This window comes from Squalius cephalus (genome assembly GCF_949319135.1).
Source record: "Squalius cephalus genome assembly, chromosome: 10".
In the NCBI taxonomy this organism is placed as follows: domain Eukaryota; kingdom Metazoa; phylum Chordata; class Actinopteri; order Cypriniformes; family Leuciscidae; genus Squalius; species Squalius cephalus.
Window position 1 is genome coordinate 18,389,517 of NC_137131.1, and position 24,108 is coordinate 18,413,624.

Consider the following 24,108-nt stretch of genomic DNA (forward strand, 5'->3'; position numbering starts at 1 on the left):
GCTTTCTGTTTATAGCCATTCTGTTGCACAGGAAAGAGTTTATTATGTATGCAAAATGCTCTCACATTTAGGGTATGGATAACATAAGGACAGCAGTTTTTGGAGGACAACATATGGCTTATCCTTTTATGGCTTTTCTTGGTGCCTTATGGCTCCAGTGAAGATTGTGTTATTGTACCATCACCTAACAGTGTTTAATCAGTCATGGACAGCAGCTCGGATCTACAATCTTCAGGGTTTTTTTCTTCTTTTTTTTTCCTAAGGAGAGGAGACAACCAAGGCCTGTCTTTTATATCAAACGAATGACACAGGCTGTGAATTGATGGTTTTAGTTCCCGTGTAAGAAAAAATTTAAAGAAAAACAAGAGCAAACTGTTGTAAAGGGCTGTCGCTGAAAGCAGCTGGAGCCAGGTCTCCGCCTAGACCTGTAGACATGAAACAAATTGCTTCTTGGCTGTCAGGAAGGAAAGTGGTGGCATTTGTAATTCTGTGTGCTGTCGTTCTACCGGGTCCATTAATACAGGCAGGGGCCTCTTTAATTGAGGGAGCAAGGCTAAGGTTGGGTGGAAAATGAGTGGATGGTTAATGGGAACGAGCAGTGTGGATATTTTAATCAGCTGTGACTGTTCAGAAGGATGGAAATGGAAGCGAACAGTTTCTCGTCGGCACAGAGGCTAAGCCATCCATCTTAAAAGCCACTGGCTGTATCATTCATCTCGTTCTTCCTCTGTCATCAACAAATCCCTTCCACATGTGTCTCTGTTGTTGAAAAGGACACATGCCAATTGCAACAAGCACTAAAACTGTTTCTGTTGACCAGTTTAAGCAGTGACAGAGACAGTTCCCCTTGTATTACTATGAAAGGGAGAAACTGTAACGACCAATATGGCAGCTCTAGTAAAAGAAGTCCCGCCTTTCAAATTGCTAATTGGCTAGTTCTTGCTGTTTGATGAGAGAAGATCAAGAAACAACAGTAAAGTGGTTGGTGTAGTGAAGCTTGCATTTAGCCTTTGCTCTACACCACACATGCACTGGCTAACAAACTTGAAATTGAAAATATTTTTTTGTGATACTATTCATGTCAGATTAGTTTTCAATAAAATGTTATTGAAATGTGAGTTTGGCAAGCAGGCTTTTTTTAGATTAGTATTTCCTCATTCAATTAGTTAGGAGCTGTACTTGACTGAAAATAACTGCCTGAGTGTGTTCCCAAGATGGCCGTCGGCTTTGGCAATGACATATTGACAATGACGAATTCCAATCGGAAGTGAGTATCCCTATGCCCTACTCACTCCGAAGGGCAGAGCCCTTGAAGTGGGGACCTTGGAGGGAGCAGAGCACTTGCATGTCAGAATGTAGCTGTTTGGAATCCACTTTGTGAAGGGAGCAATGAAAGAAAACGTAATTTCTTCATAACCTTCACCTGGAATATTACCATGACAACGCAGTGCGGCGTCCATCAGCCCATTGGCTGTTCTAACAGGAATTTCTTATTATTGCTGTTAATATAATTGTTGCAAATAAATATACATATTATAATGCATTTTTTGCTTTATATACAGCTTGTTCCCTCTCTGCTCTCAAATTTAGAACGTGCCTTCTCGTTTGGAGACTGCAGGTGGTCACATTTACCCAATGAATCTGCTATTAAACACATTTCTTATCTTTTAAACTTATTTAAATTTCATATGAAATGTATGACATAAATGTGTCTAATATATCATAAACCAGAGATGTTCACAAGTCTTTCGTCTGGAGTCCGAGTCAAGTCTGAAGTCTTTATCACTGGAGTCTGAGTCAAGCCTGGAGTATTTTGTCACGAGTCCGAGTCAAGTCTTGAGTCATTTAATGCCTTACCAAAAAAAATACAAATAATTATCATACTCCAAAATCCTATTATTTGTATTATATAGACAAAATATATGATCTTTCTATTATATGTTTTGTTTGTAATAAAGATCCTAAGATTTAAGGGATAATGTAAATCCAGCTTGTTACTTTATAATCCATTACAATGTATAAAACAATCGTCCTGGCAACAAGACAAGTAATTATTTTCAATACAATCGCTAAGTGGACGCAAGATGGCGCCAGTCGCGGTTTGTTATATAGTAGTTTGTTATACAGCGGCGTTGTTATTGACGACAGTCATCTGAAAACATCAAACCTCGGAATGTTTAAGTCAATAGAAAAATGTACGCATGCTGATTGCGATACGTTAAGTTATGCACTTTAAGGGCCCTATCTTACACCCAGCGCAATGCAGCGTTAAGCATGATGCAAGTATTTTTTGCTAGTTTCAGTTCCACAATGCGCGTAGACTCTTCTTATTAAACACACAGGGACACACAGCAGCACACAACCATGCCAAATATTTAAAATAAAAGGATTACAATGTAAAATATTATTATTGTGTATATAAAGATATGGTGGAATCCGGCTTGTCCCGTAAATGATCTGCTTGCGCATTTTTACCTCGCGCACGAGCAGTTCCGTTTGCGCTCTGGAGATGCGTTCGGTCTTTCCACTATCAAATTCCGTCATGTAAATAGCGAATCTGCTGTGGCGCGAGCGCAACTGGCATTTAAAGGGAATGGGAGACTCTGATTGGTTTAACACACGCAAATCCCAAAACACACCCATTACTCATTAAGAGAATAGGGACAACCCTTTTACACCATGTGCCTGGCGCACCGACCATTTTTCCCGTCGTTAAACTAGCAAAAGTGGATTCAGACATGCCTTAAGTGAACTTGCGCCCTGCGCTTTAGACCATGTGCTTAGATCGTTAAAATAGAGCCCTAAGTAATTAATGGATTAACATCCATCTATCTCTCTCTCTCATAGACACATTAAGAGAGAGAAAAGCTGCATGTTCTACGAAAAGATAGACAAAAGTAAAACATGGTGCTAGGTTTAAAGGCTAGATTTTTTGTTGTTTTTGTTTTAACAGGCAGAATTATTCTGTTTATATGTTAACTCGAATTCTCCCACCATCTAACTTTAAAATGAATAGCAAGGATTCATAACCTTGGGTCACATGACCATTGCTGCTAGCAGGGTGGGGCCGAGAGCCATGGGAGCGGAGCGAGGCCAGCGCATCACAACGGTCTCAAGTCCCACGGAGGAGCTCTGGTAGGATTCAGGAATTTCATACACACAACAGAAGGTCTGAGGTTTTACTGTAGCAATGAAGAACAGTGTTATCCTTGTGAATTTTTTTATTTTTTTTTTGGAACAGGGGTCATCCTCGGCTATTTGAGAACATGTGCCTTTGTTTCTGGTCTTCAGGATATTTGCTGAGGCAGTTCATATGCAAAACTTTGAAAGATATTGTCAGACGCTCTCATTTGTCCTTGCCACGTTTGTCATTAATCTTTGGCCCTGCTTGGTGAGAGACAGGCCTGATTTGTATAGGGGGTCTCCAGAGGGAAGCCCAAGACATTCAAATAATATAATGGCATTATGACCAGCTGCAGTAAAAATGTGTCATATAAATTATACATTAGCATAGAGTGCTATGCCCCACAGATTTATATGACAGCTCTCAGTCTACAGTGAAATTCAGTCTGGACTTTGAAAACGAAAAATACCCCCTCCCTCCCTTAGGGCCTCATATAGCGGCTTTCAGTAATACTGAAGTGGGCTTTTTCATTAGAGGTTGTTTGATGGTAAACAATGCAGGACTAAACAGCCTCCTACCTCAACGGGCACAGAAAGACATTAAGAACAGCTTAAGCTGTATTATGTTGCATTTGCTTTGTCCACCATTTTTCTTTTAAGCACTCAACCCTGAGTGTGACCCACCTTAGTCTGGTTAATGTGAACGTGTTTCTAAAGGATCCAAGGATGAAATGTTGCTTCATTGTGTCTAAATCATGGATATTCCCACTAGACACATATAAATCTTATTTTTCTTTAGTCCTTGGTACTCTACAGACTCAATGAATGGGGGTGTATCTTCATTAACGCACTTATTATTTCATTAAAACTAACAATTTGTTGTTAAATTAACATCACATTAAAACTGTTTTATAAACTTTTCCTTTCAAACTGTAATTTAGTCAAATTATAAAAATAAAAGAAATACCATTATAATAAAAATCATTTAAATTATTAAATTAACATTATTAGCCTATATTATTTAATTTTATGTGTATGTTGCATAAAATGCTATTATCTTCTTTTTTTTTTTACATGTCCTATATTCTATGACACATAAATGTGTCATAGAACATGTTACCCTACATATTCTTCTTCCCTCGTGTCACTCCAAAAGTGAAAAGTTATTATTAAGGTTGTTTTGTCCATAGACGGTGAAACTTCTTTCCCCCCACATCTCTAATAGTACTACTTATCCAATTGACATTAATGGTTAAGGGCATTTCTCCTCTGCTTCAGAGAGCAGTATATACAAAAAGGGAAAAAAAGAGAGTGAAATGTAGAGTGGCACAGGGAAATGACCCAATACCCAAAGGAGCAGAAAAACAAGGTGAACAGGGTACAACAAGTACTAAGCCACATTTGAGAAAGGTGGAGAGCTGAGAGAGGCAAAGCCTGGAGACTTTGTTGGCAGAGATGAATTAGAGCACTGGAAATAGCCCTTTCCACCTTCCCACTGATACCGCCAGTTAACACACTCACACACACACATGCACATCTATCTCTCTTGCTTCTCATTCCAAACATCCGCAAAAAGACAGAGAAGGAGAGAGAGCATTGTATGGAGGAAGAATAGACTGTAGCATGTTCAAAGTGAGCCTCGATTTTCAGTTCTCCAGAAAGCCATTTTGTCGTCCACATATGATGCAAGTGAAAATAATACGCTTGACCCTTTTGTGTGCACACGTTGAGAAGTTTGTTAGACTGCGGAGTTCCATAATAACTCACAGATCTCATGTATATTAAGTAGAAATTCACCGCCTTTTATGATAAATTGCCAGGGTAATGGTGGGACACCTTTTTTGCATTTCAATATGAGTGGATGTCAGATTGTTATTTCATTACCTGACGACACATTAGTTGATGGGAGTTTAATTTGCTATTTCCTGCTCTCTCTTCTTCTCTTTGTTAGCCAGGTATCCACAGAGACCACGTCTAAACACGTATGGGCTTAAGAGGAGGGGTCGGAAATGAATTTTTAAAGGAATATACACAGATGTCAAATGCATTCTATAGCCAATTTCAGGCCCCTGTAAAAATAAATTAATAAATAAAGTAATGGAAAATGGTACATGCATGTACTCTTGCATATACATTTGAATACCTTTAAAAAAGTTTTAATATCATCAAAAGTACGGATGCCACAGACTGCTGGGTTTCTCTTTGCTGAGTAGACAGAAAAATCAAGGTTTAATTCATTATTTGATAAAAATCTGAATGTCAATGAAACTAAGACATGGTAGACTGGAGCAATATTCTGCCATTCAGCTAGACTCTCTCTCTCTCTCTCTTTCATTTCTTCTCGCCTAACCCCATGCCCTAATCTACAGTACAAACTCAGCGGTGGAATTCTTTACGCCTTACTTACTTTGAGTGGGGAAAGAAGCCAAATAAAAGGTGCCTGTGCAATTAACAAATGACTTCTGCCTTTCTCGCCCCCTGCTTAATCTGTTTGTACCAAAACCAACTAATAATACATTAATGGAGAAAAAGATTATAGCGGATGAAATGAGACACTCAATGGAGGCAGTAATTACTCTCTCTGTAGTGCTCAATAGGCGTAGGCTGGATCAAAAAGGAGACTGACGTGATACCTAGGAAACCGAGAGACTCTGCAATCCTTTGCCAAAAACGACTCCATTATACTGTTCTCTGTAAATGAGTAGTATTGAATGATTACACAGTTTTACTAAAATAGAGAAAAGAAACAAATTAGTCACCTATGTGAGTCTCTAGAGAGTCTAGAGTTTATCAGTTGGGGGGGGGTAGAATTCTTTCATCAAGATTAAATGTAAGCGTATATCATTTTAAAAAAGTCAAAAGGTGATGGTCTTTCCTTTAATTTATTTGCTATAGAGAAAGTTCAAAGGTGTATCTTGTGTACTGAAATATCATAAATGAGAGTGAACTCCCAATAAACGAGTTCCTTACGGTCATGAGAAATCGCATTTTCCTTGATCTTTGGGGGAAAAAAGTGTTACTTACTGTAACTTTCAGAATTCAAAGGTTTCTCCCCAGCACTAAACAAAGCAAACAAAGTTCACAATGAAATTAAGCCACAACACAATGAAATCAATCCACAACACAACGGAAATGAGCCACAACACAACGGAAATGAGCCACAACACAACAGAAATGAGCCACAACACAATGGAAAATGTACAACACTATGAAATAAAGCCGCAACACAATGGAAATGCTCCTAACTAACTTTTGTTTTCTAACCGGAAAACTAACTTTACCGCGCTCCGAGAGCCCTCTAATGGTCGGGAGCATTTCCGATGTGTTGCGGCTTTTTCCGTTGTGCTGTGGCTCATTTCCGTTGTGTTGTGGCTTAATTTTGTTGTTGTGAACTAATGTTTGCTTTTTAAATTTCGTTGTGTTGTGCACTACTGGGCCACCGTACATGCGGGATTGAAATGGTGGCTTGTCAACAGAAAGTTGCTTGATCATGGCTTGTCTTGAAATGAAAAATGAAAAAAAAAAAAACAAAGACGATGTGTGTGGAGCAAGTGGTGCTTTGTTGTTGTCGCACTAATTGTGTCATGAGGTTCGTCACTCCAATTGATTGAAATATTTGATGGTTGTCGCAGGAGAAGTCACACTGCAGGACTGTGAGTCAAATCTTCTGACACTGCCAGAATTTCGTCGGAGGTCAAATTTGATTGCATCGGTCATTAATCGGCTGTCGGCGAACATGTCAAACTAGCGATCAAAGAATTCTGATTTTGGCCAAGGATCAGAAGAATCTTTCAGTATTCTCAACATTTGTCTCAGATGGCCAAATCATGGCCAAAATAAGCTGCAAAACAGCTCGTTGATGCCTTCAATGCAATTCTACACTCTAAAAAATGTTGGGTTGTTTCAATCCATGTTTGAGTCAGATGTGGACAAATCCAACCATTGGTTTAAATTTAGAAATTTTAAATATTAAACCCAGTGGTTGGTTTTGTCCATATTTGACACAAACATGGGCTGAAACAACCCAGCATTTTTAATGTGTATATAACACAAACTAAATAATTCTATAAAAAATAAATAAACTCAATATAAAGACATCTGAATTAAAAATTATTAAAATTATTAATTTCTATCTCCATTCATACACTATATCACAACTAAATGTTTTTGCAAACAGTGAAAGTTGAGTAAATCACTACAGACTTGCTTTTCACTCACTGATCTCTCTAACAGTAGAATTTAGATATATTGTTTCTGCCATGTTTCAAATTGATGCACCTCTTACAACAATTACAACCCAGCAACTCATGTATCATTTAGAATTCTGAGTTTCCCACTATATACGACTTCACTCTGTCATTCATGTGCTTGGAAATCATAATTACGGTATTTCGACTCTACTTGGTGGGCACATAATGTTATATGACCTCAAAACACTTCTGCCATAGTGGAAGATTTGTAAACTAATACATTTCACATTTGCGTCACATAACCAGCTCCATATGTATCACCTTTTTTGTTTAAGCTTATCTGTTTTAAAGAAAAATTGAATGTGCTTTTAGCACCACATGTTAGAAGCAACATAATATAATTTTGCATAAATTCCACAGGAACGTTTTTCTAAAATGGTTCTTAAAGGCACATCAGCAAAACAATTAAACAATTAAAACAAGAGGATTAAAAATTTGTTTTGTTGGGGCGCTCAACTTTACTAACAATATAAAGTTTAAGGTGGGCATATTATATGGCCAATTTAAAAGTTCAGGTAAAATCAACTAAGATTAATGCCCCTTTTACAATTACAATACAAGGTGATCAACAACACATTCTTCCATGCCAAAATGGTACATGCCTGAGCTCACTAACAATCTATGATAAAGTTAGCATATGTAGCATATGCTGTGAGTAGAGTGTGGATTAACTGGCATTGGCCTGCTGCCATTCATCTCCAGCATACAGCTGTAATTTATACAGGCCGAATGAGCTGATGTGATAGGACCATATGCTTGAGTGCATCAATGCTGCTCATAATTCAAATCTAATAGCTACTTAAACTGAAGTGAGAACCTGAGCAAGGCCCTTCATACAGAGTGGGGTAATAAGGGATGAGGGATGACTGGAGTGGGTGACTGATGCTGCTGGATCTCTGTGGAAGTGGAAAAGAGAACAGAATGAGAGAGAGGGGGAGATGATGCTGTGTGATTCCTGGCTTTCAGTTCTAGCTCTTTAGCTGAGTTCTGTTTCATTGGCTTTCCCTTCGCTAACACATGTCACATGGCTAATTAGTGGGTTAATCAACATGTTATGCAGCTTAACTGGAATGTTTAGAGTAGAGATCCATAGATAAGAAGATCATCTACAGTCAGTACTGCATATTTGGCATTGTACCTACTAAAGATTCTGCTTATATGATGACTTTGTTCAGTAGAGGAAGAATTAGTCTTTACTAAAATGTTGTAAAGCTTAGATGAATGTCCAAGCTTATGTTCAGCTAAAATCTGACATGCAAGAGCAAATGTTAACTCAGCTTGCTTGATCTGATGTTTTTGTGCCTGCTATAATATTGTGTAAAATACAATAAAAAAACTGAAGCTGATTCATGAGAAATTCAATATATTCAATATGAATAGTTGTAAATGTTTAAAACTATGATTTAAAAAAGAGAGAAATATAATATTTGCACAAGTTTATTTCAGTTGTTTTCACAGCTGGCATAATTTTTACCACAATGAACTATTGTAACACAAATATAGATTTTTAATATATATATATATATATATATATATATATATATATATATATATATATATATATATATATATATATATATATACACCCCTCACATTTCAGCTTCAAGGGACAACACTATAGAAATGAAACTTATATTTTAGAGTAGTCAATGTGCTGCTTGTATAGCAGTATATATTTACTGTCCTCTGAAAATAACTCAACATACTATTGTCAAAATAGCTGGCAACAAAAGTGAGTACACCCTAAGTGAACATGTCAAAACTGTGTCCAAAGTGTCAATATTTTGTGTGAGCACCATTGTTATCTTGAACATCCAGTGGTCAGTGTGAGAGAATTGTACTCAAAGCACAAATTTTAACTGCTCTAATACAAGATACACAAATTTGTATGGTCCTGTCAAGTAGGCAAAAACATGAAAATGATGAATAGGACATGTGGCCTTGCATGGTTAAACGACATACAGCTATTATCACTTAGGCTGTACTCACTTTTGTTGCCAGCTATTTTGACAATAATGGCTGTATGTTGAGTTATTTTCAGAGGACAGTAAATACTGCTATACAAACAGCACATTGACTACTCTAAAATATATCCAAGTTTCATTTCAATAGTATTGTCCCTTGAGAAGATATACTAAAATCTTTATACTGTATATATATATATATATATATATATTACACATATAGCCTACATATTATTTTGTAAAGTTAGTGTACTTGTTTACTGAGGAGATAACAAATTCAGTGAAATGCACGCTTGAGATAAAATATAAGAAATGTGATGTGAAGGAAAAAAGAAAGAAAATATAAAGTACATATCACTTAGCAGTGTAATAACAACATGCAGAGAATGTTTTATTTTACATTATTTAGGCAAAGTGTGAAAATAGTATTTAATTGTGTGTGTATTTATAAGATTCGTGAAATCCTAGTTGCACATGGAAAGGAGACAAACAGCTTTATTCCTAAAATGTTTTAAATGTTTTCTACCACAGATTGCTATTAACTTCAATAGGCTAACATGATTTGATGGTGTGGAATTCTCATGTCACATATACACTGTTCATGGACATTTTAGAGGACAAATTAAACTAGCGAGAGTGTGAAAAGTTTGTTTATGTTTGCTCTATATATCGTACTTTAGGTTGCTTTCTATTTAATTACAAGATATGAGAAGAAAAACATTTATTTCATAAATAACATTTATAATAATATTTTCATAATAAATTAAGTCAATGATGTATTGTAATGGATCTGAATCAGTAATGTGCAATATACATGTGATGAGATCACTAATGCTTTAAAAGAGCCATCAGTGCTCCCATTTCGATCTGATTCTCTGAGTTGTTTGTCAGGAAAATCACATTGTGTCATCTAATTACACCTTAGTTCTGCTTTTTACAACAGTTCTGTCTGTTGTCATTGTAATTCAATGGAACACTGTACAGAAAATAACATGAGCTTGCCTGCATCCAGTCACATCTTATTTCACCTATTATTCCTCTTGTTTACTCTTTGCTATGACATTCTTCTATAAGTATGAGATGCGGCATGCTACCACAGCGCTAGCCACCATTGTCATCTCCCGCTCAAGCCCAAATCAATGAGAACAGCCACACTTCCTTCCCTCCCTCTCCCCATCGCTCAATTCTTCCGAATGTCATACCCATTGCCCATTGTCACTGTATTAACCGTAGGCTAGCTTAAAAGTAATTGGAAACTGACGCCATCCAGAGCTCCAATTAACGCTCCCGCCAAAAGTCCCCTGTTCTGTGTAATCCACTATAATAGCTCCATGTTTTGGGCGACGGTGGGTTGCCCGTGTTCACCGTTCACCTCCTGACACTGGGCTCTTCAGCTCCATACAAAAACCCCCCGTTTGCAATAATCTCAATTTCCAGCATTTGTCTCTCTCTCTCTCACTCTGTGGTGTTTGCTCGCAGTCATTGCGTATGTATCGCGGGAGCAGGAGGTGTAATTGACTGCTGACGACTTGGCGACAGGATTGTTAATTATTACCTCAGGGAACAGCGACCGGGGGAGAGTTCAGCTCTTCCACTCAGAGCACTTAAACAGCCGTGACTACTGCACTTACCATATTCAAATGCATCCTGCTCTGTGCTGTCTGGTGTCAAACCTCTCACTGTGACAGAGAAAGAGGAGTTTCAAAAATGTGGAGTGAAAGTACAATGCAACATTGTCCAGATGAAGAATGACTACTTAGTCTTTTAGTATAGAATCACCAAGTATTTGTAACATTGGCTGCTAATGACAAAGTCCTATCCACTCAGAGCAAAGGCTAGCTGATAGAATAATGAACCATGCTAATGTAATAATAATTATATAATATGATTAACTGCTCATTTAATATCACAATCTTTGACTGACAACTCTCTAAAGTATCAGCTTTACAACTACTCTTGAAATTCCCATTAAATGTATATCCTAAAATGTGTTAAACGGTTGAAGTGTGTGATATCTGTAGCACTAGCCTCACCAAACAGAATTGCAAAAATAACAATCCCAGTGACCTGACAGCAGACAAGTGGTTTGGAGAAAGGATAGATGGATCTACACAGTATCCCAAACTGAAGTGATCATGCATATTTTTGAGTGAGTATTGTTGTGCATGTTTGGTCACACTGGCAAAGCTTAGAATAAAATCCTGGTGGCAGGGACTATCAATAGTGTAGCGATTCATGAAGCACCACTTACTCAGGTCACTTCCAAACTGAAGACTAAAAAATTTACTGTTTAATGTTATGTATTTGTATTATTTTTCTTTATTCATAATTTCATAATGTATTTTGTCAAGCCAGAGTTATGCATGTGTTCAGTGCATGAGGAGACTATAGATAGCATGAACCATGTGAAGATCATGTCACATGAGACAGGTGGATGAGCTATATTTTGTAGAGGGTGTGTACAATGTAACATGTTTTCAACTGATGCAGATGTAAACAACAGAGATAGTTCTTAATATGGAAGTGAATTGTGCCATGTGTTCGTATGACATATACGTTCCATTTTTAAAGCACAAGCAACACAGTTGTTACCTTAAATGGAAGCTGCTCTGTAATGTATATAAGCTCTATCTTACTGTACCACCTCAGAGAAACAGAGGCATAGAGAAACAGAGGCATAGAGAAACAGAGGCATAGGAGAAACAGAGGCATAGGAGAAACAAATGCATGAGGCATGAGAAACTTCATGGCATGAGAAACAAAGGCATATGGCATGAGAAACTTCATGGCATGAGACACAATAATAGGCTTAGAAACAGGGGGTGAGAAACTTAAGGCAGAGAAACATAAAGCCAGAGAAACCATTTACATCTAACATGATGGGATGGGAAGATAAAGGAATGGGGAACAGAGAAATCTGGAATGAAGACCTCTCATGTAGCCTTATTCTTATATGCTTGTTTCTATCTGTCTGACACATGATACATAATAAATTCATATCTCTTGGCAAAGGTAACTGATGTAGCTTCCGTGATTAAACCATAAATGGGAAGCCATGATTTTTAAATCTACACAAACTAAACAGCTTTTCCTTAAAAAAAAGAAGTATACTTCAAATTAATTTGATTAAGTATACTTAAGTTAAGTTCAAGTATATCTTTAAGTATACTTTATGTAGTAACTATACTAATATCAATGTACTAGTAGTATTCTTGTAAGTGTACTAATTCAGTACTACTTGACAAAATTGGCCCGCTTTTTAGTGCATAAAAGTGTAACAGTAGTAGCCTAAACTTTGAGTGCACAACTAGTTTACGAAGTTCATTCATTTGCACTGCAACTATACTATAAGTGAACTTAGGTATACTGGTGGTTTACTAGTTAAAGGGATGGTTCGGAGTAATTTCAACCTAGGGTCCTTTGCACCATGACCTCGAGTCCGTAAAAGTCCTGGCAGAAAGCAATGCCTAAGGATGTAGTGTAACGATGAATTATTATTTTTTCCGAAGTGTTGACAACTTAGTGTCAACTAATAATTGTTGCAAACTGGTACTACCAACAAAATATTAGTGCATTCCTGGAACTGGGCGTCGTTACACTACATCCTTATGCATCGCTTTCTGCCAGGACTTTTATGGGCTTTTCCCAAATTACGGAAGTGACCTTGACGTCCGGGTTAGCAGTAGCATAAGCCAACAGGCAAGTGTTATTTAAAGGGACACTTCACCCATTTGCATTAAGCTTTGCATTGTTAGAAACCCAGTCATACTATTGAATGGTCATGCAACATTTTTTCATTTTCCCCCGAGACGAGAGAAATCTGTATTTACCTCTTTACACTTCCTCCTACAATGACGCAAAAATCGTCATTTTGCGTCATTGTAGGAGGAAGTGTAAGAGGGGGGGATTTCTGTTAAGACTACAAGCACTAGATCCACCCTTTCAAACCCGCCCATAGGGGGTTGGACCTAATGCGCTAACAGACCTATCACAGATCAGTGCGAGTGCGTTTGATTTCAACGGCAGAAACCTGCAGAAAACAGGGACGAAGAAAGCTGAGTAGTAGGGGTTACCATACTCTATTTCCCGGACATGTCCGGCCGTCGAGATCGACAAAAATGTCCGGGATTCAGCTTTTGCTTTCTGCGGTCGCCATCCATTGTTTACATGCTCACCTTTTGTTTCAATCTAACTGAATTCACCCCGATTGGTGAATCTGAATGTAATGTTTACATGAATGCTAAACAAGTGATCGGTTGATTTGCGTTTTAACATTGCTAAGAAAATACCCGCACCTCCGTGAGAGATAGCCCATGAGACCGGTGCATCTCACAGGCGCGCTCATCAGTAATCACAGTAATACAGGGAGCAGGACGAGGCTAGCGCCGCGGGAGAAAGACGCGAGGCCGGTGGCGTGATCGGTTGAAAGACGCGAGGCCGGTGGCATGATCGGTTGAAAGACGCGAGGCCGGTGGCATGATCGGTTGATGTGTGTTTTACCATTGCTAAGAAAATACCTGCTCCTCCGTGCGAGATACGAGAACAGTGCCTCACAGGTGTCGGTCGTCAGTAATCACGCCACCGGCCTCGCGCCGTTCTCCCGCGCCCCTCAGCCTCGTCCTGCTCGCCACAGTAAACATGATGAATGGCGACTGTAGAACGCAAAAGCCGAATCCCGGACATTTTGGGCAAACTCGTCTCGGAGACTCACTCGTAGCCTAGCCTTGCCTTGATGTTTTTGTTTTCAACTGCGCAGCGCTGTCTTACTGGTAGGCGTGGCTTGGGAGTGGCCTTGTAGGGCAGCGAAGCAAGTGCATTCTGGGAGTTGTTGTCTTTCATCCACATAAGCCAAAAATACATTTTCTGGCTTTTCTCAGTCTAGAAAGCTCCAAATTCAAAAATAATTTCACATTTCTTCTACATAAATGACCCACTTTCAATACACATTCATGTCTCCACGGGTGAAATGACCCTTTAAATAAACTCCTGATGTACTTACAAATTTTCCAATGCCTCATTTTATGAGTACAGAACCTATTTGTACTACTGTAGAAGTTTGGTACCATTGCGGGCATTATTAGAGGGGTAATTTATGAGATACAACCTTGGATCCATTAGCGCCTACACTAAGGCTGATATCTCTAAATAGCCTAAGCGCTAACTTTAATAATGTTCGACCGAGGGAAAAAAGGCTTCTGGGGGGGTGTTTGGCTCGAGGTCATGGTGCAAAGGACCCTAGGTTGAAATTACTCCGAACCATTCCTTTAAAGCTACAATATGTAATTTTTTTCCGCCGCTAGAGGAAACCTCTAACCTCTTACAATAACAAAGGCATAGGTTGATGACGCAGTGATAAGCAGATTGATGGGACTTGCTGTCATGCTGATGGATCTAATAATGTTTATGGATGAATGAAAAAATTCATGTTTTTTAACATGACTGTGGTATGAAGCAGGTCGCGATTGCTAATGAGAGACAAATATCAGCGCCACACGCGAGTCCAACGGATATAAAAGAATAAGGACATTTAATTCTACCGAACTACCCGCAAGTGCTGAATTACTACTTACACTGGTCAGTTTATTTGACGAATTAAACTTGTGAGGTAACCCAGCGCTGTTTCATTTGGTCTAACATTACACTATCATACTAAACAGCATTTGAGTGTGTTGAAAGTTATAGGCCTAATGTTATTCTAGGCTATGTGTTAGTTTGTTTGCTATATGAGACTAGCAGTAAGCTAGATCAACATTAGAATAACATACTGATCATATTCTAACATGTCATCATGTTGAGCTATATAACATTTATTTGTTTTGTATATTTGCTCACCTGTCTAATAAAGTACATGCAAGAGCGGTGTCCCTGTCAAGGCGTGATTCGTGAAGCTCTGTCAAGTCTGCTTGCCATGATCCATAATGCTTGAACGAAACAACAACAGCGTGCCGCTAGACGTTACGAACTATGCAGTTGTCCACATCTGTCGCCATGGTTACTACGCGGAAAACAGGGATAACGCGGATATTACGTCATTGACAGGCAACAAGTGAACAGGGACTGGCACTTTTTAAAATTGTGAATTTCTCTGAATTTACTAATTCTAGGAAACATTTAGGATAATGGAAGTACACAACTGAAAGAAATATATAACACTGCAAATGGTTTTTGGATATTTTGATACAAAATTCGTATATTGTACCTTTAAATACATGTAGCATCTTAGCATGTTCCTTTTTAGTATTATACTTATAAGTTTTCTTTAAAAATGAACTTAACCTCATACTTATAGTTTATTATATATTTTTTTGCACTAAGTATACTTCTATGTTCCTATTTAGGTATTAATTTGTATAACTTACTTGAAATAAACCTTTAACTGCACTTTAACTCTTTTCCCATCAACGGAATCATTAAATCATTTTTACAAAACTTTAACGACCCCCAGAATATTTTGTTAAATATCTGAAAATGCAAAATATCAAAAAAGAAAAAAAGAAAGAAAGTAAGTTTCATAAAAAAAAAAAAAAAAAAACAACACAAAAAAAGCTGTGTTTTTGTCAAAGACTAGGCTACACCTGGATCGGATTCAGAACGATGATCAATTCAGATAGATGGAGTAGATCAAGTCCATCAACAAGCCCAAAGCTTCTTACCTCTTCCTTGGTCGACATTTCATTCGGTAACGTTAGGCAGTTTTTATATGCTGTTTAATGTTTGATGATCGCGTTATTTTACATTTGCGTAAGCAATCTTCTATCACTTGTTTCTGCTTATTCTTCGCCTGTTTTTTGATCTGGAGATTCTGCACTACTCTTGCAGAAGATGCGTAATAGCGCCCCCTACCGTATAGACCTTATGCACCAGAGAAACAAGGGCGCCGCCATCTTTGGAAAATTGTCTTTTAACTTCCGTTTTGCGGTCGCTCTGTATATTTATATGGCATTTCTGTCCAGGAGTAATTAGCTTTTTAAGTGGATTTACTTAATGTAAAGTTAACGAAAGTTATCATGAGGACTGTAATGTTTAAAGCAGATGACTTAACAAATGTAAATCGACCGGGAAGATTTTAAAACGAGCCGTTCATTAATAAACACGCAAAACGCTGTGAAAATACAGACCGGAAGTCAAAAGACAATGAGCGCAGCGCTGAAAAGGGGCGGAGCTACATAAGGTCTATAACAGTGGAAACATGGATAGCCGGAAAATTCCACCAATGGCGGTGGAGTAGATTTGAAGTAAATTCCGATGTACACTACCAGTGGACTACACAAAAATGTACATACTCAGAATTAGGAGCATATCTGTTTTCTTTATAAATCAATATTTTCAGACAATGTAAGTTCATATGACAGTATGTAAAACTATGTGAAAAAAAGGTATTTAAAGGAGTATCGGCCAATTTGTCAATAAAAGTCAATACCCATATTGGCCTACTTACTTGAAATTTTGAAAGTATATTATCTTAAAAGAAGTATACTAATAGCACACCTGAATAAACTTCTTTATGCAATGAATTTGCAAGTTCAAAGTTCAACTTGAATCCTTGAATCCCCTTACACGTCTCTCATGTGAAAATCCATTTCGTCTGCAGAATTTTGCCGCAAAATGGTAATAATGTAAATATGCGCCCTATGTCATGAGAATGTAGAATTCCACAGTGTGTCAAATACTGTGATATATAGCATTGTTTGTGGCTGGATGAGTGCAAACTGATGGCAGTAGAACAGCATGCTGGGTCAGTCAGAATGTGGCATAAGAACCTCTGACCTACTCCGTTAGTTTGTCTGGACAACCTCTTTTTGGCCTTTATTCACAGTAGTGGCAGAGAGGAAAGTGGGAAAATGGGAATGGGTCATGAGCCAAGTCGGATTCGAAATCAGATTCGGTCCCTTAAGCCAACCACTGTGCGCTACCTACTGCACAAAAGCTAAAAAAAAAAAAAAAATCATCTCCTACAAAACACAGCAACACTGTGATAAAATAGATTTTTTACAAACACTTTCCAGCTTTGTCTGGTGTTGACTTGTTGTGTTAGCTCTGTTCTGTGAGATTGGGTAGATCAGCCTGGTTAGAGAGACATTGCTTTTGCTCCACTGTGGCATCTATATCAAGCTTTCTTTGCGGGAGGATATGGACGGGGGTGTAAAAACAATTGGACAAAATGGCCTTAACACGATTAGAGCCTCTTCTTTCTTTAATCAAAGCACACACACATGGGGCACAAAGGGAAACAGAGAAAATGTGATTCTCCGCTGAAACTCCGTAGCCTCTGTTCTCTGGCTTAGCTTTACCAGCTGTCCCCTATGCTGAAAATGAGGCGACACACAGGATTTCAATGCCTCTTTCACTTTTAAACTATAGAAAGGCTCTCACTATGTTCATTCCAAATGGAGTCTGGTATACAGTAAGATGTCTGATCTTAGCAGCTGTATGACTGGAGTGTTGATGGATTAGGAAAGCTACAAACTTGATGAATAGGTGCAAGTGATCTTAAAATACTAAATATTTGTTAAGGTGTGACACAGTCAAAAGTATGTAATACTAAGCCACTTTTGTCCAAAGCAAATTACCTTGCATTCAAAATAATTTCATGCATTCCTTCGGAATTGAACCCATGAACTTAGCATGCTAGCACCATGCTACACTACTGTTTGAGCTACACAAACACCTTGTTGCTATAATGCAGAGATCACCAATAAGAAAAACTCGGAATCCATTCTCCAAACTGCTTGTCCTAGTTGCAGGGATGCTTGAGTCTATCACAACTCATACCGATGTGGATGTTTTACAGGCTCTACAATTCGGCAATCCAGTCAAGTCATGTCACATTTTATTTATACTGCTTAAAAGTATACAGCTTTAAAGGAGAACTCCGGTCAATTTTAACATTGAGCTAATTTTTTTGTAAATTTGGAGTGCTGTCAGTACAGAGAACAACGACAAAAATCGGTGTTGCCTACACCGTGTTATCCTCTTTTTAAAATTTGCACCCTGTTGACTTAAATGGGGCAAGTTTTAAACCTGCTTTTAGCCTCTTAACATCCTTGATGTGTCATTACAAGTGCCCAGCCATGTGAGTGATTCCTTCAGAGTGAACGCGGGTGAATCTGACTGCAGTAGATGTGCAAGATATGAATAAAAATGATGTTATTTCAGCCAGCGCTCATACCTGTATTTACATCCTGTTTTCGGTTGAAGTCCACAGTAGTCGATTGTCGAGTTCACGCGCATAGGTTTAGTACGTACGATCATGCGCCCGAACTCGACTACTGTGGACTTCAACCAAAAACAGGATGTAAATACAGGTATGCGCGCTGGCTGAAATAACATATTTTTTATTCATATCTTGCACATCTACTGCAGTCAGATTCACCGCGTGTTGACTCTGAAGGAATCACATGGCTGGGCCAGCCATGAGTGAGTTTGGTTTTACAAGTTTTTGAACTCCTGAAATTAACTCCAAAAGTCCAACATTATTTTGGCCTGATTTTGTTTGAAGTTCTGTCACACCAGTTCGTTCTTTGCTTTCACTTGAAGTACGTCGGGGCCTTTACAGCATCTGGTATTGCAGGCGGTCTCCCATCCAAATTCTAACCAAGCCAAACCTTGCTTAGCTTTTGAGATCAGGTGAGATTAGATGTGCCCACTGGACCATGAGCCACTGCTATTAAACTATTATTAATACAAAACAATTTTTGGCTACACAAAATGGTTAAACAAACTTTACATTGCAAAGTTGAAACAGAAACTACATGTGAAGTAACATATAACCATGACATGGATGGAGCTTATACTTTTTGATGCAATAAAGAGAAAGCCAGAATGCAGGTTTCACACTTGATTTATTGATTTTTACTCTTGTAGTATTGTGGCTGCCAACCTAAAATTTACAATTAATTATAGGCCGTTCTGGACCCTCATTTTACAAATCTCTTAACATACTGACTGCTGAAACATTGTGAGTTATGATTGTTTAAAAAATAATTGACCTTTTGGAACTTCAGTTGAATACCCATGCTATATTTCATTGCTGTGGATGTTCAAAGTTGATAATTTTGCCTGAAATCACTGGTCTTTCTATTGTCCATAACTTTGCCCTTGTGATCTTTATTGTTTATTCAGTAGAGAGATCTTTAATTTTTGACATCTTTACTATGCATTTTGGCCCTCCATATTTCAGTGCATGCAGGTCCGAGAGAAAGCTTTACTGAAGCCCAATAAGAACAGTGACATAATGTTGGATTCCCATCTGTAATTTGATAGCCGAATGAAAGGAGTATACCTGGAAGGGCACAAAGCGTTTAAAGATGGCTGTAGCTGGCCCACTTGCCCTTGCCCTTAGTCTAACATTCAAGGGGAGAAGAGTATCCCTTTGTTATCATCCTACCCTCGCTTGCAATTATCACCCACTCCACTTCCCCCTGCCCCGCGGAGCCCAAGAGCTGAGCCGGCTGAAGACGAAGAATAGCTACATTTATAATTTTTTTTACTCTCTCTCTCTCTCTCTCTCTCTCTCTCTCTCTCTCTCTCTCTCTCTCTTCACTCTCCATAGATTAATTTTCCAGGAAGCCCTGTCACTGCCCATACAGGGAGGGTGAGGGAGAGAGAGAGAGAGAAGGAGAAAGAGAAAGAGAGAGTAGAAAATGAGGGGAGGGGAGAGATTGGGGCTATGGTGCAAAAGCCTTTTCGCATTCCTTTTTCCCCTTCTTTTTTTTCTTTGACAGATCATTTTCATACGGGGTATCAGGGGGTCTGGCCGATAATTGGCATGCAGATTGCTACTGATGGCGTCCTGCAACAGAAGAAAAGAGCCGGCTAGTTAGAATAATGAGCCAGCCGTTCTGATGGATGGCCGAGAGAGGAGGTCATACAAAATGTTTCAGACACAATCCAAACCCCGTTCCCCTCCCCTCACCTCCGCACAAGCGTCGCCAATATCCCTACTTCTCCCTTAAAGAGCCGCTCTTCTTTGCCTGATATTACATTATTGCTCTCCAATCTCTCGCTCTCTCTCATTCTCCCTCTCTTCCTCACACTTTACTTTACTTAGATCCACCTCTACTTCCTTATGCTTGCTTTCCTCTTCCAGCTTTTAGCTCACATACTTCTTTTTGTTTAAAATAGCTTCACTTCAAGGCCTTGATGTCAACAATATGAACAGATGTGTTCGATACGAATAAACCGCAGTGTGTATACAGGCTATAGTCATGTTTGATAATGCCATGCCATTTAAAACATGTTTAAAGCATCTGAAACGTCCCCTGCATTTGGCAATTAATTGATGGCGTTAAGTGGCTTCTTCAGTTCCAGAGAAAAGGATGCTTAGTAAGAAATTCTCTCTTCATTAATTTTCCAGATGTTACATCAAGGGTTAAAAATAAGGCTTTATTCTGTCATTTCTAAAGGGTGAAAAAAAGGCTGCCATATCTAAACATTCCTTGTATGTTTAGATTCTCCTTTAGATGTGTATAATATAGCACATTAGATGCATAGCTAAATGTGTACATTCTTTTTAAGGAGTGCACTTGATGTGAATAACACCAAAGCTATTTCACTCAATGACTAAGAAAGGAAAGGCATATTTATATTTGTCTAGCCCATATACATTCAGTTGTTGCATGGAAAGATGGCTGATATTCCTTAGTAATCTGGCTAGTATGTCTTCATAAACATAAAATACTGTACAAATAGAGTATGCATACACTACTGTTTAAAATTTGGGGGTCGGTAAGATTTTTAAAATGTTTTTTAAAGAAGTCTCTTATGTACACCAAGGATGTATTGCTGTATTTGATCAATAATACAGTGAAAAAAGAACTATTGTGAAAAATTATTACATTTTCAAATAACTGTTTTTTAGTATATGTTTTTTACTTTTTTTTTGCTTAATATTTTTGTGGAAAATGTGATGCATTTTCAGGATTCTTTGGTAAATAAAAAGAATAGCATTTATTTGAAAGGAATCTTCTGTAACATTATAAATGTAATTTACTGTATTTACTATTATTACTTTTTGAAAGGTACAGTAGTATATGTAATACACAGTAATATGTATGAAATAACATTCATATAGGCCTATATTGTATATTTTTAATGTTAAATGTCTAATAGTATTTGGCAGAAACTTATTATTATTAATATTATTATTATATAGCAAATAGCTTCTCCTGAAAGAACTTGTATTCAAAATCAGTATTGTTTTTATAATTTTTAAATTAAGTAGCCTACATAGGTGACCTTTGTCTATAATTCGGATTTGACTAAATCTCAAGCTGAAACGCCCGCTCAGGGTTTCATTGCCATGCCTTGAGGAAAGATTCACTTCTTTAAAGATAGTTCTCAATAGCACACTGACAAGAGGATTTGGGGTGTTGGGCCTTACAAATATCAACCACCATCAACTTCAGTGTGAACCAGAAACCTGTTCTCCTTTGCAGGCAGCAGTAATTATTTTTTGAATGAAGGTAGGTATTGGAATGCTGACGCACCCTGTTTCTGCCTTTGTGTTAAAACCAGAGGCTTTAAACGTTTCTTTTTTAAATCTCTCCTTTTCTTTCCTTCACTGTTACCCGAGGTCTTAACTCCCATATCTGTAACTACATAACTACTCTAGCTTAACCCCACCCATTGTGTCAATACTTGTCTGTCTCTCTAACTTTAATATATGGCTGTTCACTCGCTCACAGATCTGTAGGCGATGGTGAAACAACCCCGTCAATGCCAATATTTCCCCTCTGCTCTTCTCCATGACTCTTTACCATGATGTCAGAATGGGCCTGGAGGGTGTGGTGAGGCCTAGTAGTTAAAGCTTCTCACACAAAGGAAGCTGTCACATCCACACCGCCCCTTGAATGCCGTCCCTCCTCTCTGATCGCTTCTAATCCCTGCAGCTATACTGATAATTAGCCCGTCCTGTCATCCAGCCAGGCACTGCCTCCTCTCTTTGATCACCTCCAGCACAGGTAATGCAGCAGAGGAAGGCTGATTTAGGCCCTGTCCACACGTACACAGGTATTTTCAAAATCGCAGCTTTTTCTGTGCAGTTTGGGCGTTTGTCCACACGCAAACGCAGAATCCGGTCACTGAAACCGATTTTTTTTTAAAACTCCTGCTAGGGTGAAGATTTTTAGAAACTCTTGCAGTGTTGTCGTGTAAACGGTGAAACCGGAGATTTTGGCTTGTGATGTCGGAACCGGTAGGCTCATTTTTTTCCAGGCTGCTGATTGGCCAACATGGCTTTACAGTTAGGGTTATATCGCCACCTGTTGTTTTGGAATGCTCTTGACAGCGATTCATTGCATTTTCAATTTTTTTTTTAAATGAAGGAGGAAAAACTCAGTTTATAAAAATACCCATGAATGTGTGGACTAGGCCTTAGTGTGGAGGACATACACTTTTAACTCAGGCCCTGTTTAAACCTCGTATTAAGATGCGTTTTGGTCAATCGGATCACAGGTAAACGAGGAAACCACCCGTTTACAACTGAGGGCAGATTTACTAAAAAGGGCAAATTAAAGTGAGCGCAATTTCAAAACAGCTGATGAGTGGAAAGTTCTGCGTGTGATCTACAGACAACGAGCAAACACAGACTCCGTCAGCTCATTTCCATTATGACCAACGCAATCTACCAGGTAGTGTCTAGTGTCTGGTATTTAAGACGTGCTTTTTTTGGGCGGTAAATAATGGCGCAAACACCAATACACTGACGAGCGCAAACCTTAAATCACCTTGCGTGATTCATTTAAACACATTCCTCCCATAAATTTTGCACCTGAAAGGGAAACCATCGTGGATTCACGTGTTTACGCCTTTTCAGCGCTAATTTTTCACTGAGTGTTTTTAGTAAATGCTGACAGTAGGTTGCGATGGCGCAAGCTGTTAGTAAATTTGGCCCAGGGGCCGTGTTTTAATCCGTCTCTTTTGTCTACTTTCAACCACTTTTTTCCTGATTTCTACGAGGGGAGGGTAAATATATGAGCTTATTCAGGGGGCGGTTTCACAAAGATAGACTTTGACTATGGCTTAGATATAGTAGATAGTCAGACTTCAGATAGACATCTAAATCAGACCGTTGCACAAAGCACTTAAGACTCTGATTATCTTAAGTAGGACTACACTGCAATGCATTCTGGGTAAAATAAGACACTTTTCAAAACAAAAAAACATGGCGGATCGAGTAAGCACATTCAACCGCTCAGTGCAGTTTACCCCAGCGGAAAATATGTGTTTGTTGGAGGAGTATAACAGTTACAATGACATTTTACTTGGGAAATTTAGCGGAGAATGTAGTAACAAGAAGAAATGTTTAAATTATGAGCCATTTTCCCTTTTCTTTTGGCTGTTTGTAATGTAACTGATTGTTACAGCTGGTTGCCAAGGTAACAGAGTCTTAGACCGAAGTTAGCCTGGGGGTAAGGTGTCTAATTTTTTTGGTCTAAATTAAGTCAGTCTTTATTTTTGTGAAACAGTCTAACTTGCTTTAGACTAGTCTATGAGCAAATTTTAGACTTGTCTAACACTATAGACCGGTCTAATAGCTTTGTGAAACCGGCCCCAGATCTTTTGATTTAATGGAAAAATAAGCTCACGCAATTAATATCTGAATGCAACCGAAGACGACAGAAAAACAAACGGACTTTTGTTTCTGATCTGACAGCCGCAAGACCAAGCCAAACGCAGTGAGTGCGGGTTAGAAATCAGGAATGGTGACAGAACATTGTGCTTGGTAAGTTTTTCGTCTTTAGCCGACAAATTTTAAATCGCGTCTGGCT

The 24,108-nt window shown here is 38.5% G+C and overlaps 1 long non-coding RNA gene across 1 annotated transcript in view; it reads right to left on the reverse strand.

Moving 5' to 3' along the window:
- Positions 1 to 16,086, reverse strand: part of LOC307166479 — a 29,397-nt gene extending 13,311 nt beyond the window's left edge. The window contains exons 1-3 of the long non-coding RNA XR_013822634.1: positions 15,991 to 16,086; positions 15,170 to 15,332; positions 10,969 to 11,016 (exon numbers count right to left, since the gene is read on the reverse strand). This is a non-coding gene — a long non-coding RNA (uncharacterized lncRNA). The remainder of the gene's footprint in view (positions 1 to 10,968; positions 11,017 to 15,169; positions 15,333 to 15,990) is intronic.
- Between the last annotated feature and the right edge of the window lie 8,022 nt (positions 16,087 to 24,108).